General features: G+C 42.5%; 1 protein-coding gene across 2 annotated transcripts in view; it reads right to left on the bottom strand.

The window, feature by feature from the left end:
* MKNK1 (MAPK interacting serine/threonine kinase 1) overlaps positions 1-14,137 on the bottom strand; it is a 42,549-nt gene that overhangs the window by 26,810 nt on the left and 1,602 nt on the right. The window contains exons 2-3 of one of the 2 annotated variants that reach the window (XM_082833290.1): positions 10,696-10,829; positions 6,151-6,332 (exon numbers count right to left, since the gene is read on the bottom strand). The gene's annotated coding sequence lies outside the window, so the exon portion shown is untranslated. The remainder of the gene's footprint in view (positions 1-6,150; positions 6,333-10,695; positions 10,830-14,137) is intronic. The other variant, XM_082833291.1, reaches the window with a different exon arrangement.

The raw sequence follows: 14,137 nt of genomic DNA, 5'->3' as shown, positions 1-14,137 counted from the left end.
AGTTTGTATGCACATACAACAGAGTAGAAAGATTAGACAGAAATACACAAAATTGTTAAACTACTACAATCTGAAAGAGTGCCTATTATGTGCCAAGCACAGGTATTTTACATACATTATCTCTAATTCTTACACTAATCTCCAAAGTAAATATTTCACCATATTTCAAGTGAGGAAACTGAGGCTCAGAGGTTAAATTATCTACCAAACACCAAACATCTAGTTAGTAGTTTAACTTGGATTCAAACACAATGCTGCCCTTTCAAGTCCAGGTCACATCTTATCTATAGTAGTTTTCTCTGTGTGATAGGGTGATTTTTATTTTCTTCTTTATATTCTTCAGTATCCTCCAAATTGTATACAATGATGTTTATTACTTTTTTTAAGTGCTATTGTTTCAGTCAAGTTTCATCTTTAACAAAATACACAGTAACATTTCTCCAATGCACACTGGAATTTAGAGTCCGATTGTACAGTTTTACAAATTATACCTAGATTTCTTTATATTGAAATTCAACAGCAGGCAAAGAAAAAACATTTCAGGGGCCCTGAATTTTTATAATCTTGGAAAAACAACAAATGGCATTTTAACTTTTATCTTTATAAATGCTATGTTTTAAAAGGAAAAACTGTGAAAAAACCCCCAAATAATGCACTGAACATCTGCACCTGAGATACACCCTTTTAAATCCTGGTCTTCACACTGTGTGAGCTTTGGCAAGTTGCTTAGTTTCTCTGAGTATCAGTTTCTTCATATACAAAATAAGGTCAGAGTAAGGCCTGGCCTCCCTGGATCACAAGGCTTTTGTGAGGATCAAATAAGAAAGGAGAAGTGAAAGCACTGCTGACTTACTCATTCAACAAATACTGTTTTTTATTTGGCACCTACTGATTGTCCAGTGCTAGACAGTGAGAATATAAGAGAAGATACAGTCTCTGCCCTTATCGAATTTAAATCCACTGACATGTAAAACGATTTCAATTCAGTGGGACAAGTGCTATGACAGGGGTACCAGGTGCTGTGGAGCAAAAGACAGGCGGCTAACTCACTATAGGTCACTAGTGACCAGTTTGGTCACTAGAAGAAGGGACAGCTAAGCTGGAGCCAGCCAGGAACCAGCCAGGGTGGGGGCTGGGAAGAGAGACAGAGGAGGTGCATGAGCTAAGGCCTGAAGGAGAGGCAGTATGGCCAGCTAGTGCCACTGCAAATTGTTCAGGCTGGCTGGAGCATAGAGTATGTGGGGAGTGATGACAAGTCAGCTGAAGGGGTGAGCAGGGGCAGATCATTTGCAGCTTCACCACCATAGTATCATCACCATCATCACTATTACGTGTTTCTATTCCTAGGCATAAGTTTATCTTGTTTTCTCCATTAAAGTAAGTGTAGGGATGCATATTCTCCTTTCTTTGTAAAACAGGTATTCATTGGAGGCGTAGTAGATGCTAAAGATACAGATCCAACCACCAACCTGGCTCCTTCACGGGGAGAGGGCCCAGAGGACCCACAGAGCAGATGAGGAGCGGCTGACGGGTCTCACCTGGGGGGACTACCAGAGCCACAGATATTCCTAACATGCCAGTACCGAGCCACTGTACAGCCCACAAGTCGACCTCAAGGCCCCTCTTCTGAAAGAACTGTGTCATTTCTCCATGAGGTCTTATGAGCCACATGGCCCCCAAAAGGCACCAGATCTGTTCTCCACCTTTTGGTAGAGCTTAGAGAGAACTAACCAGCTCTAACATCTGGTATGTCACACCAAAGACGATCATTCTTCCCCAAGAACATGACTCTTCTGGCTAACTCAGCTTGACAAACTTAGCTCATGCTCCTCTCCCAACCACCCTAGAGTTCTTTTCAAGATCTATGATTCACTTCCCAACATGTGACAGCTAGTTCCCTCAGTCGCTAGAGCTTTCTAGAGAAGGAATAGTGGTGATGAGGGTAATTATCAATTCATCTGCCTTCTCAGTCATCAGCTGGCTGAGGGCCCCCAAACAAATGGAGAACTGAGAAAACGAAAGGGAACTGAGGAAATGAAAGGAAGGGGGATGGACACTCCTAAGGAAGAGGCCAAGATTAAGAAATCTGAGCAGAGGAGGAGGCAGTGAGGAGGAATGGGGAGACTAGCCCGGGACACTTACTTCTCTGAAGCAGTAGTAATAGTAGTGGTAGTACACACACTTACATGGTGCTTACTCCATGCCAGGCAATGTTCTAGGCATTTTACAAATACCACAGTTTACATATACTGACTTACTTAACCTTCACAACTCTATGAGGTAAGTACAATTATTATCCACATTTTACAGATGAATAAACTGGGTGCAAAAAGATTAAGTAAGTTGCCACGATCACATCGCTAGTAAGTGGCAGAGCTGAGATTTAAATCTAAACAGTCTGGCTCAGAATTCAAGCTTTTAACTATTACAGCATACTTAAACATTAATGCTGAAAGGCAGAAGGGGACAGCCAGTCAGAGTTAGCTGGGCACCAACAAGAATGCTTTTATTTAGAAACCTTAGCACAGAGCCTCCCCACTGATGTGCTGTGAGTGAGATATTGATCCTCTCACCAGGCTGAACAACATCATTTTCTGTGTGCTACGATGTCCGAAAGGTTGGGTGGCACTGCTCCAGCTTAAACACAAGGGCATTACGACCATATTATCACGATTATATTAATCTAAAATCTAATTTATCAGAAGTTTCCTCTCCTTGCTCTGAGATAGCTTTGTGTTTTGGCCTGTTTTGTAGGATGAGCTACAAGCCAGTCCAACCACATTATTCCATGGCAGTTCTGGTATCAGGACAAGGCTACTGTATTCTTCTTTTGTCTGACCTATTAGTTGGTTGATTTGGTTTCTGATGGTATCACTACCACGTAGGGGACAAGGTCAAGGGTACACTCAAACGGAAGCTAGTCAAATTTAACACACGGTGGATGAAAGGAGTCCCCCTGTGAAATCAGCTTGTCCTGATCAAAGGACGGTCTGTTAATGTGATTCCAAGGGGCTAAGGTATTTCACAGGTTTGCTGCAGAGTCCAGTGTGTAGTGGGGCTGGGCAGCATTACGCAGATTGCAGTCTCTCACTCAACTACAGTGAAAGCAGCTTGAGGCCCACTAAGGTGCCAGAGGGGTGGTGATTCACAACAGGCCTCAAACAGGCTGGGATGGTAAGATTCCCAGGGGCAAAAGGTCTAGCTTCAGGTCCACCTTCTTCCTCGGTTCTGATTCTGGGATCATATGCAGCCTTCAGAGCTGTCACTGCATCACCTGGTGGAAGGAATGAGAACAGGAATGGTGCAGGGGGTAAAGGGAGTGTGTACTTAAGAAATAGCAAGGAGGAAAACAGAACTACCATATGACGTAGCAATTCCACGTCCGGGTATTTTTCTGAAGAAAATGAAAGCACTAACCTGAAAAGATATCTGCTCCCCAAAAGTAAACAACCTAAGTGTCCACTGATGAACGAGCAGATAAAGAGTGGGAGATACACACACACATACACATATACGTACAATGGAATAGTATTCAGCCATAAAAAAGAATGACATCTTGCAGTCTGCAACAATATGGATGGTCCTTGAGGGTATCAGGCTAAGTGAAATAAGTCAGACAGAGAAAGACAAATACTATATGATCCGCAGGACTTCACTTATATGTGAAATCTTAAAAACAAAACCAAAAAACAAGCTTATAGACACAGAGAACAGATTGGTGATTCCTGGAGGTGGCAGGTGGAGGGTAGGTGAGATTGGGGGTAAAAGGGGTCAAAAGGTACAAAATTCCAGTCATAAAATAAATAAGTCATGGGATGAATGTACAGCATGGCAACTACAGTTAATAATACTGTACTGCATATTTGAAAGTTGCTAGGAGAGTAGATCTTAAAAGTTCTCATCACACACAAAAATTCTGTAACTATGTATGGTGATAGATGCTAATGAGACATTGTGGTGATTATTTCACAAACATCAAATCATTATGTTGTACACTTGAAACTAATATAATGTTGTTATGTCAATTATACCCTAATTTTTTTAAAAAAGAAAGAAAGAAATAGCAAGTAGGAGTAAAGGACTGGATTTGTGTAAGCAGGACTGTATAAAAAGCTGAAAAAGGCTGAAGTCAGCTCATCCAAGCTTATTAATATGGCCTACAAGGCCCTCCAACATCCAGTGCCTGTCTACTTTCTAGCCTCACTAACCATCAGTCAGTCATTCTTTCAAGGAAAAATGAAAATAGGTAGTTCAGCTTGCAGTTCACAACCTCACAAGTGCTTTTCCTTGAGACAAGCGCTGTGCTTTGGTATGCAGCAGGAGTGCTTTCGAGCATTTCCACTGTGTCACGCAGAACATTAAAAAGATGTGTACTCAAGGGCTGAGATTCAATAAAATTAATAACTTTTACTGCTTCATCAAGGACATACTTAAGTGAAAACGGCATTTTTTTAAAACTGTGAGTGCATAGCAATAAGAATACAATGACTGCTAGTGCAGTTCAGTGCCACTGCCTTGATTCGCGCTAAGGCATCAGCAGTTTTGCCCACTGTTGCTTTGCAACAACAAATAGCATCTTGGCACTATTATGAAAGTAGTTTTGACCTTGCAGATATCTGAAAGGTTTTCAAGGATCCCCAGGGTCTGTAGAGCACATTTGTGAACCACTATTCTAGGCAATGGGGAGGGACTGGGCCCCACTGGAGCTATGCTTTAGGGCCATCAAACCAGCTGTGATGGCAGAATAAACTGGAGGCTGGAGGGGGATGAGAGGGCAGAGCGAGGCTGTGGCAACAACCCGGAGGAAGGCAGGGAAGGTGTGTGGCTGAGGTGGGGATAGAAAGGAAGAGGAAGAGGTGAGGGGTGTGATGGGGAGTGGTAATGAAGCCAGAGAGGCAAAGCTGGTCCTGGTCCTGCCCAATGACTGGAGATGGTGGAGGAGTCCAAGACCACTATCCTCCTTGAAGGGAAGGCACGGAGTCTAATTTCTCTCTATCCCCACTGCCCTGTATGGAACCAGGCACACAGGGGGACCTCGATATATGCTTATTAACCAAAATCAGGTAACTGTAAGAGCAGTAGTACCATCAAAGAAGGGGAGAATTCAGGAAGGGAAGCTGGCTGGGGATGGGGAGCAGGGGAAGACTGTGCCCCGGGAAAGCTTCAGTTGAAGGAGGGTGACATAGCAGCAAAGTCTGAAAACTCTCAGAACAGGCTAAAGCCATTCTCACCTAGCCCTCATCTGAAACAATCTACAAATGAGGCATTGTTTATAAACCACCAGGCATGATGAGACCTCAGGATACTGTGTCATACAGAACACTTCAAAATGTCCTCAGATATGTCACAAATTTTTAAAACCTGGAAAGATACATCTCAAGCCATTATTAACAATAGTTAACTTTGGAAGAATGAAATTGAGTGGGTACAGAATTTTACTTTTGATACTTCTGTTGTATTTGATTTTGTTTTGTTATGATACAGTCATTTTACCTTTATAATTAAAAGGGAATAAATATGTTTTCCTTACTGCATAGTTTTCCTTATGACCCTCTCTGCCAGTTTATTCTGGTAGAAATGTGCTCCACCCTACTGAGTAACTGTCTTAGGCATGCCAGAAAGCCCAGCTAATCCTAACTGCCCAACTGAACACTGGAGTCTCTGACTCACCCCTTCCTCTGGAAATATCAGATATAGGTCTCCCAACTTTTGGAAAGTTCGCTTCACACCACTTTGCTTTTACGAAAGACCTACATTAGTATGTACCTGTTTTCAAGACATACTAAGAGGATTTTCATATTTACGAGAAAGGGTGAAAAGTGAAAATAGGGTTCAGCATTTGTCTTCCAGTGAACATTATAGAGGAACCACGCACCACGAGCAGTGAGAATGACACTGCCAAGCTCCTTCCCCAGGAACTACACTCAGCATCAAGCTGACAGAGCGTGGAACTGTGTCTGTGAGCATCTATGCTTGACCTCCGTTTATTTTGTGCATCCGTTAGCAAGATGTGTCCTAAGATAATTGCTTTACACCATTTCTGCTTAAGAAAGGTTTCATGGGAACACTCTACTTTCAGATAGTGGGGGAATCTGCAATTTCAACCTGATGCAATCTAAAAGGTTAAATAAAATGTGCATCCAATCTTACCTATAGGTCTGCCCAACTTTGCGAAGCAGACCCTCTGTAAACTTGAAATTCCAAATGCAATAATGCTCCTGTCAGGGGGCTGCTGTCTTCCAGCTGCAGGAAGTGTTTCAATGGCCTCTGTACATAGCAGACATTCTTCAGTTTTCCATTGGCCTCTGCTTCATTATACCTGGCACGAAAATCTTCAGAAAGCAGAAACAGAAAGGATGTAAAAATGCTGACTTAAAAAAAATGAACAGAGAAGATAAAGATCAACTTGTGTTCCCCAAAGCTATGTGTTACACCAGTAAGTAAGTAATCACAAGGCAATCACAGATTTCCCCAGTCTTTAAAATTGGAGCATGTAAAATGCTGACACAAAGCATGTGAAGATTTAACAAGGGTCTGGGTAAAAGTTTTCGGATTATGCTTCCATTGTGAGATTCCAGAACCAAAAAGATGTAACTGGACCTGAATGACAGATATGGGCACCTCTGTACGCTGAGGAGACTCACATGGAAGGTAAAAGCTGCCACTTTTCTGTTGTCCACTTTTTTAGAGATGAATGAGCTCTGGTTTCACCTCCTAGTGGTTAGGTCCAAGACTCACAGGCAGGAGCCACCAGAGTCAGAAAGGTAAAGTAGATGCTGAGAGCAGCAGGTGGCATGAACAAGAATAAGGTTTTATGCCAAATGCATAACTATTGCTAGTTTTCCATCTGATGACTTCATTTTCTGTATGTCCACTGCTATTTTTAATCTCATGGCTCTAGTTACCATGTGTCAAAGTTGATTTGTCAATTTCTCTACTCAATGAATATGTACTTCCCCTTTTCCCAGTGGAAAAGCTCTAAAAATGTAGTTTAGATCCGAATTCTAGGCCCTGGAAGCCAGATGTGTTTCACCATTACCTCAAATCACATGTCCCAAACTGTACTTATCCCCAACCCCCATCTACCACCTCCTTCCTCCTTCCTCTTCTTCTCTATCAGATTATATCATTCTGCCAGTCACCCAGCCACAGAACCTTTAAATCATTTCTAATGTTGCTTTCTCCTCCAACCTCATAAACTCTATATATTCCCATTGGCAGGCTCTCCCTCAGCCTGGTATATAGTTCCTTGCAAACAACACCTATTCATCCTTCCAGGCCTAACATAAATTACTGAAAGTAGTCCCACAAATTACAGGAATAGTCCCTCTTTTTTCTACTTCATTCTGCATTTAATTGAAACCACATCTAAATACTATTGTAATGCTTAGAGTAGGCTATACTCATGCACATGTGGCTCTCCCATGAGGCCATAACCTCCTCAAAGGCAAGGACATGTCTTTTTCATCTTTGTATTTCCAGCATCTAATGTAGTATCTGGCACAAAAAAGGGCTCCAGTAAATATCTGAATGAATTACTTCATCCACAAAATATTTCTTTATTGTTCAAAAGAGAATGTCAGCACGTAGAATTATCCTTCATATTGTGCCTTTTATTCCCAAACAAATCTCTGTGGCCCATCGAAACTACTTCCAGGGCCCAAAGAAGCTCAGGTTACGTTCCATCTCCCTATGGCCACAATGCTTCCAGGGGCAAACTTGAACACCTTGACTTTAACCCTTTGCCTTCAGTTTTGCCACAGGTTTAAACCCCTTGGTCCCTTCTTGTTGCCTATAGTAAAGGTCGGCAATTTGTTTTCTGTTAAGGGCCAGACGGTCAATATCTTATACTTTGTGTGTCATATGGTCTCTGTCACAATTACTCAATTTTGCCTTTGTAGAGCGAAAGCAGCCAGAGATGATACGAAAATGAGTGACTCTGGCTATATTTCAATAAAACTTTATTTATGGATGCTGAAATTTTAAGTTCATATGATTTTTGTGTCACAGAATATTAATTTCTCTTGAATTTTCCCCAGCCATTTAAAAATGCAAATGGCTTGCAGTCCAGACAAAAACAAGTGGTGAGCCAGATATGGCCTGTAGGCCATAGTGCGCCAACCCAGCTTATTTCCTTTCCTCACCAACTCCACTCCACTACACACACACACACCTCTAGTAGGCCTACAGTAAAAACAACCTTCACAATTCCTCTGTGGACTTTGTTATTTTGCTGTTTGAAGCCACTCTAGGGCAGGGGAGGTAGAAAATGCATGGGCTTTTGAGGCCTAGATTCAGAGTCTGGCCTTACCATATACTAATGTGGTAGCCTTGGACATAACATTTAACCTCTCCGTACTTCACTGTCATCATCTATAAAATGGGGGCAGTAACACCTACATGACAGGGATTTTGTGAGAATTAAACGAGCTAATGTGTTTCAAGTTCATGGCATAGTGCCTGGTTTATAATAGGCACTCGATAAATAGTAATTATTACTCTAGCTTGGGATATGGCTTCCCCAGATCAGCTGTGACCCTGGAAAGCAATCCAGACACTCTGTAAACCACAACTGGGCAGCAGGAGAGAATGAACTGAGAGCAAAGTACAAAGGCAGGGATAGAATTTGGAGGTTTTCAGACACATGACCCAGGATTCTAAGTGCCTGGTTTGCTCCGATTCCTTCTGACACCATTCCAAATTCCACTGGGCCTCCTTTCCTCCTCAGAAAGAACTTCTGACTCTCACACTACCTGAATCTCCTTAGCATTCCTTACCAAATACCCATATGAGCCCTGGAATCCTCTCCTCATTCCTGCACCTCTTTCTCGTATAGGGCTGGGAAAGGGTGAATGCGGCCAGACCAAACCTCACAGGCTGGTCTGCCACTGGGTCTTAAATAGACCAGGCACCCAACTCTCTTTCAATTATTCATGAATTTCCTGCTATACAGAGAATGAACTTTTTTCAGAGGTCAAGAACTAGTCTCTCTATAGAAGTTTTAGAGCAAAAAAACCCACCAAATATACAAACAAGGGTTCCCCCATAAACCATCAGCGGTGGGCAGATAGGACAGATAAGCTTGTGGTATCTGTACTTGGTACAAAAAGCCAGATTTGAGCCTGGTACTGCCTTGCTCCAACACGTCTAATGGGGGTCTACTGCCTCTGGAATCACCAAGCTCCTGTGCTGTCACTCAGGGCCTCCACAGTCTTGCCCTAAGCCACCCCTCCTGCATTATATCTTACTACTCCTCTATAGAAGTCCTCACCTATAGGCCAGGCAAAACAGACAGTATCTACCTAACTACCCTAAACAATTTCCAGCTTCCCACACTTGTGCATAACTCAATCATAGCACCTGTAACATTTTACTGCACATCTCCCCCTAGACTGTGAGCTAGCAACAGGGCAGAGACTGTGTCTGATTCATCTCTGGGTCCCCTACACCTAGCACAGTGCCTGACATGGGGAAAACATCCAATAAATGTTAATGAATGAATGAAAACACCTGAAATTATTCCTCCCTTAAACTGTTTTAGTTGGACTCTTATTAGCAGCTAAGCACAGTCTGGGTCACTGCCAAGAAGTAGAACGATCTAAGAAAAAGAAAAGAAGCATGACCAATGTGATCCAAGCAACGGAAAATAGGTTTTAAGAGTGAAGTAAAAGAAAGCAAGGCTGTTTAGCCTGCCGAAGAGAAGATGAGGCCCAACTCGATTCTGGCTTTAAGTCTACAAAAGGTCCTCATGAGAAAATCTTGATTTCATCCTCCCTTTATAATCAGAGGGAACTTTTCCATATTCATGGAAAATGGAACAAGAAGAAATAGCTTAAGTTAAGGCCAGAGGGGCTGAAGCTAAAGAGAAAGAAGAACCAAATTAGGCACCACTTTTCCAAAGATACTGTTATTGTACTTTTTGATGAGTGAATTGGAGGGGTTTTGCTGAAAACTTTTTTTTTTTTGGCCGCACTGTGTGGCTTGTGGGATCTTAGTTCCCGGACCAGGGATTGAACCTGGGCTCTTGGCAGTGAGAACACAGAGTCCTAACCACTGGACCGCCAGGGAATTCCCGCTGAGCACTTTTGTTGAAGGCTGTGCAAAAGTAAATGAATATGCTGCTCTGTTCCTGTTTGCTGTGGAGACCAGGTGGGTGAAAACACAAGTTGGGTAAGATTTTCTAATAAGCCACTGACTTTTTCCCTTTTTATTTATTTATTATTATTATTATTTTTTTGCGGTATGTGGGCCTCTCACCGCTGTGGCCTCTCCCGTTGCGGAGCACAGGCTCCGGACACGCAGGCTCAGCAGCCATGGCTCACGGGCCCAGCCGCTTCGCGGCATGCGGGATCCTCCCAGACCGGGGCACGAACCCACGTCCCCTGCATCGGCAGGCGGACTCTCAACCACTGCGCCACCAGGGAAGCCCCGCCACTGACTTTTAATTGACCCTTTTTTCTATAGGCACTTTCTGTCATGTCATGTTTTGCAGTCCTGTGATGGAACAACCTAGTATAGGCATACCTCAGAGATACTGCAGATTCAGTTCCAGACCACCGTAATAAAACAATTATAGCAAAAAAGCAAGTCACACAAATTTATCGGTTTCTTGGTACATATAAGAGTTATATCTACCCTATACAGTAGTCGATTAAGTACACAATAGCATTATGTCTAAAAAAACAATGTACATACCTTAATTTAAAAATATTGCTAAAAAATGTTAACCATCATCTGACAATGCAGGGTTGCCACAAACCTTCAATTTGTAAAAGACGCGATAATTGAGAAGTGCAATAAAATGGGGTATGGCTGTATTTCAAATTTTCCTGAAGAGACAATGGAAAGAAAGAGAAGGCAACAATGTCAGAGTAAGATAGTAGGGAAGATGGCCCTAAAAAATATATTTTCTATAAAAACAATACCTAACTGGATATTAATAATAATTTTTAACAGTATTACTATTAAAGCTAACATCCACTGAGCACCTACTATGTGCCAGGCACTGTGCTAAGTGTTTAACATAAGCTATCTCAATCCTCATAACAACCCCATAAGGTAGGTTATATATGTAGCCCCATTTTACAGGTGAAGAAACTGAGACTCAGGAAGGTTATATAACTTGCCCAAGTCACACAGCTAGCAAGTGTCAGAGCCAGGACTCAAACCCAGGCAGTTCAACGTAGAGTCTACTAACTACTGTCTCCCTGTATAAGAAGGGTGACAGGCTGGAATTTAAACCTTAGCCCCTCTGAATCCAAGTTCATATTCTCAGCTACTTCCTTATACTGCCCCAAGCCAGGAAGAAGAAAGCAACATATGACATCAGCAAGAGAAGAGATCTCAGATGTAAACCAAAAATACCCGCCATATTCCAGAGAAAGAAGCTAAGATGTAAGGATTAACAGATTCTAATGAGCACAACCAGGACTTGAATACCAGCCTCTTGACTGCAAGTGGAGTCCTCTTTCCTCCATTATAGATTCTTGTTGAATTTGAGGGTGAGAAAATGAAGGAACAGTATGTGCCAAATGGGCTCCCTCCCCAGGCACTGTTGTAATGAACTGTTAAACTCACATTAGAACCTGTGCCTGAAATACCAAGGCGCCAGCAGCCTCTGTAGACTGATTCTAAGATTCTAGTAGTAGAGAGGGCAATGAACTGATTAATGGTACTACAGGAGCTGCCAAAATGCTCACATAGTAAACCAATCAAGCAGACCTAGACCAGGCAGCTACCATACTAAGTCAGTGGCTCACAGTTTAAGCCTGGACTGAACTATTTCAACAGCTTCCTTGTTGATGTCCCCATTCTCAGACTTCCTTTGCCCCAGACTAGCCTCCATTCTGCAGCCAGAATAAACAGAGCCCCAGTCATGGCATTTAAGCCTTGCAGCATAATGAAAAGAACATGGATCTTTGAACCCAACACTCATAGGTTTGGACCAAACTCTGTCACTTACTAGCTACATGACCTTGGGCAAATCACTTTAATCTTTCTGAGGTCCAGTTTCTTCATCTTTAAATTGGGGCTAAATATCTCCTTGTTACAGGATTCTGAGGATTAAATAAATTATAGTGCATCTTATATACTCTTGGCCACAAAGCAGAGTAGAGACTGGATAAATGTTAGCGTTCTTCTTCCCACACCCCTTTCTACATTTTGGCCACAATCAATCATTTCAGCTATTTCCCTTCCTCACCAACTCCATTCCTCTTCCCCAACACACACACACACACACACACACACACACACACACACACACTCACACACGCCACCTCTAGACCCCTGCTCAAGCTGTTCTTTCTCACAGGAATGAACCTCCTCTAAGGCCCAACATAAATTTTCCACCTTCAGGAATCCTTTCTAGACCCTCTTCGGTTGTGTTGGGATTGATTTCTCCTTTTCCCAAACTCCCACTTTGTTTACATTCTTTACTACATTTACTATAGTCAATCTGATTTCAGTTATTTATGTACTTACCTATCTTGCCAACAACACTGGAGGGAGAAGGCTCTAAGAAGAGAATTACTGGGGGTGGTGGTGGTGGGATGAATTGGGAGATTGGGATTGACATATATACACTAATAAGTATAAAATAGATAACTAATAAAAAAAAATGAACATGCACTGGAAAAAAAAGAGAACTACTTATAGGAGGGCGGGAAATGCGTTGTTCTCCTCTGTGTATATTTCTCAATACCTGGGTCTTGTATATAGCAAGAGCTCAATATGCGTTTATTAAACTGAATCTTGCCACCACTGACTGGGCATCTTTACAGAAAGATCCTGGACTGAGTTTACTCTAACATTCTGCTCTCACTGCCTGACTTGATCAACATGCAATTTTTAAAGTGTACTAATATTCCTAAACTGTTCCACCCCACTGGTTAGGAGACAACAGTCATTAAAACCATATTAAAAAGCAGAGTCGGGGAACACGAAAATAGATCTGAATGATTTCTGTCTCAGTTTCTAAGTCGGTAAAATACAGAGTTTTGAGATGTTACATAAAAAGCACTTAAAACAGGATCTGCCGCATAGTAAGTACTCAATAAATGTTAGAATTTTATTATAATGTAGTAGACTGGAAAAAACAGAGTCAGAACTTTTCACTTCTAGTACTATCTCCACCACTGACTGATGTCTTGTCCAATCTTGATCAAGTCCTTTCCCCTCTCTGGGCCTCTCCCCATCTGTAAAACTGAAGTAGAACCAGACGGTTCCCAAGCTCCTTCTACCTTCAACGAGGTATATTTTTCTATGATCAACAAAGAGCCTTCTGTTCCAGATGCTGAAGCTGTTGGCAAGGAAAAATTGTAGCTGCTGGTTCCCAGAGGAGAGGGGCCAAGACCAAGGCAAGGCCAGGACAACTGATTAGTAAACCACCTGTGCACCTTCCCCGTGTGAACTATAACACATTCAGTGCAGGTTCCTGAACAGAGCACCACCTCTCTGCCAAGAAAACTCACAGCAAAGGCAAGACAAGAGCCTGAAAACAATAGCAGCAATGAAGAATCCTGCCTTGTGCAGAATTCCTGCACTTTCTTACCTTTGATGCCTGTAATTAGGGCACCATCAATCTAAACTAGGGCCCTCCTTAGGCACAAAGAGAAGGAAGAACACAAAGGCCCACTCTGAGCATGAAAGCTCATAAAACAAAGACCAAAGCGAGTAAATAAAAAATGTCACTGACTCATTCGACTGAACACACTGCAGAGGCCTACTATGTGCTAGGCAGAGGAGGTATGAAACAGACATGATCCCTTTCCACCAATGTAGTCAGAGTACATATGGGGTGACACATCCCAAAGCAGACTGTAATAAGAGCTATATTTGAGGTGTAGCCTCTGCTACGGAAGATGGGAAGGGGGCAACAAATCCAGTAGGGGGGACCAGAGAAGCTTCAATGACAAGCTACATGAGACACAGGCCTTGAAAGATGGGGTGGTGGGAACCTCAGGAAGACGGAATATAGGCAAAGGAACATGCAGGGAGTACTAGAGAAAAAAAAAAAAAAAAACTAGTTTATTTTGCCTGGGCCACAGGGTGCAGGTTTGGGAGAACAAACGGAAACAGGGCAGGAGAGAGATTTGAGAACAGATTATGGAGGGACTCATCCACGAGGCTGAAGAGT

The sequence above is a fragment of the Leucopleurus acutus genome (assembly GCF_964270905.1).
Source record: "Leucopleurus acutus genome assembly, chromosome: 2".
Taxonomy (NCBI): domain Eukaryota; kingdom Metazoa; phylum Chordata; class Mammalia; order Artiodactyla; family Delphinidae; genus Leucopleurus; species Leucopleurus acutus.
This window is presented reverse-complemented; position numbering and strand designations above follow the sequence as displayed.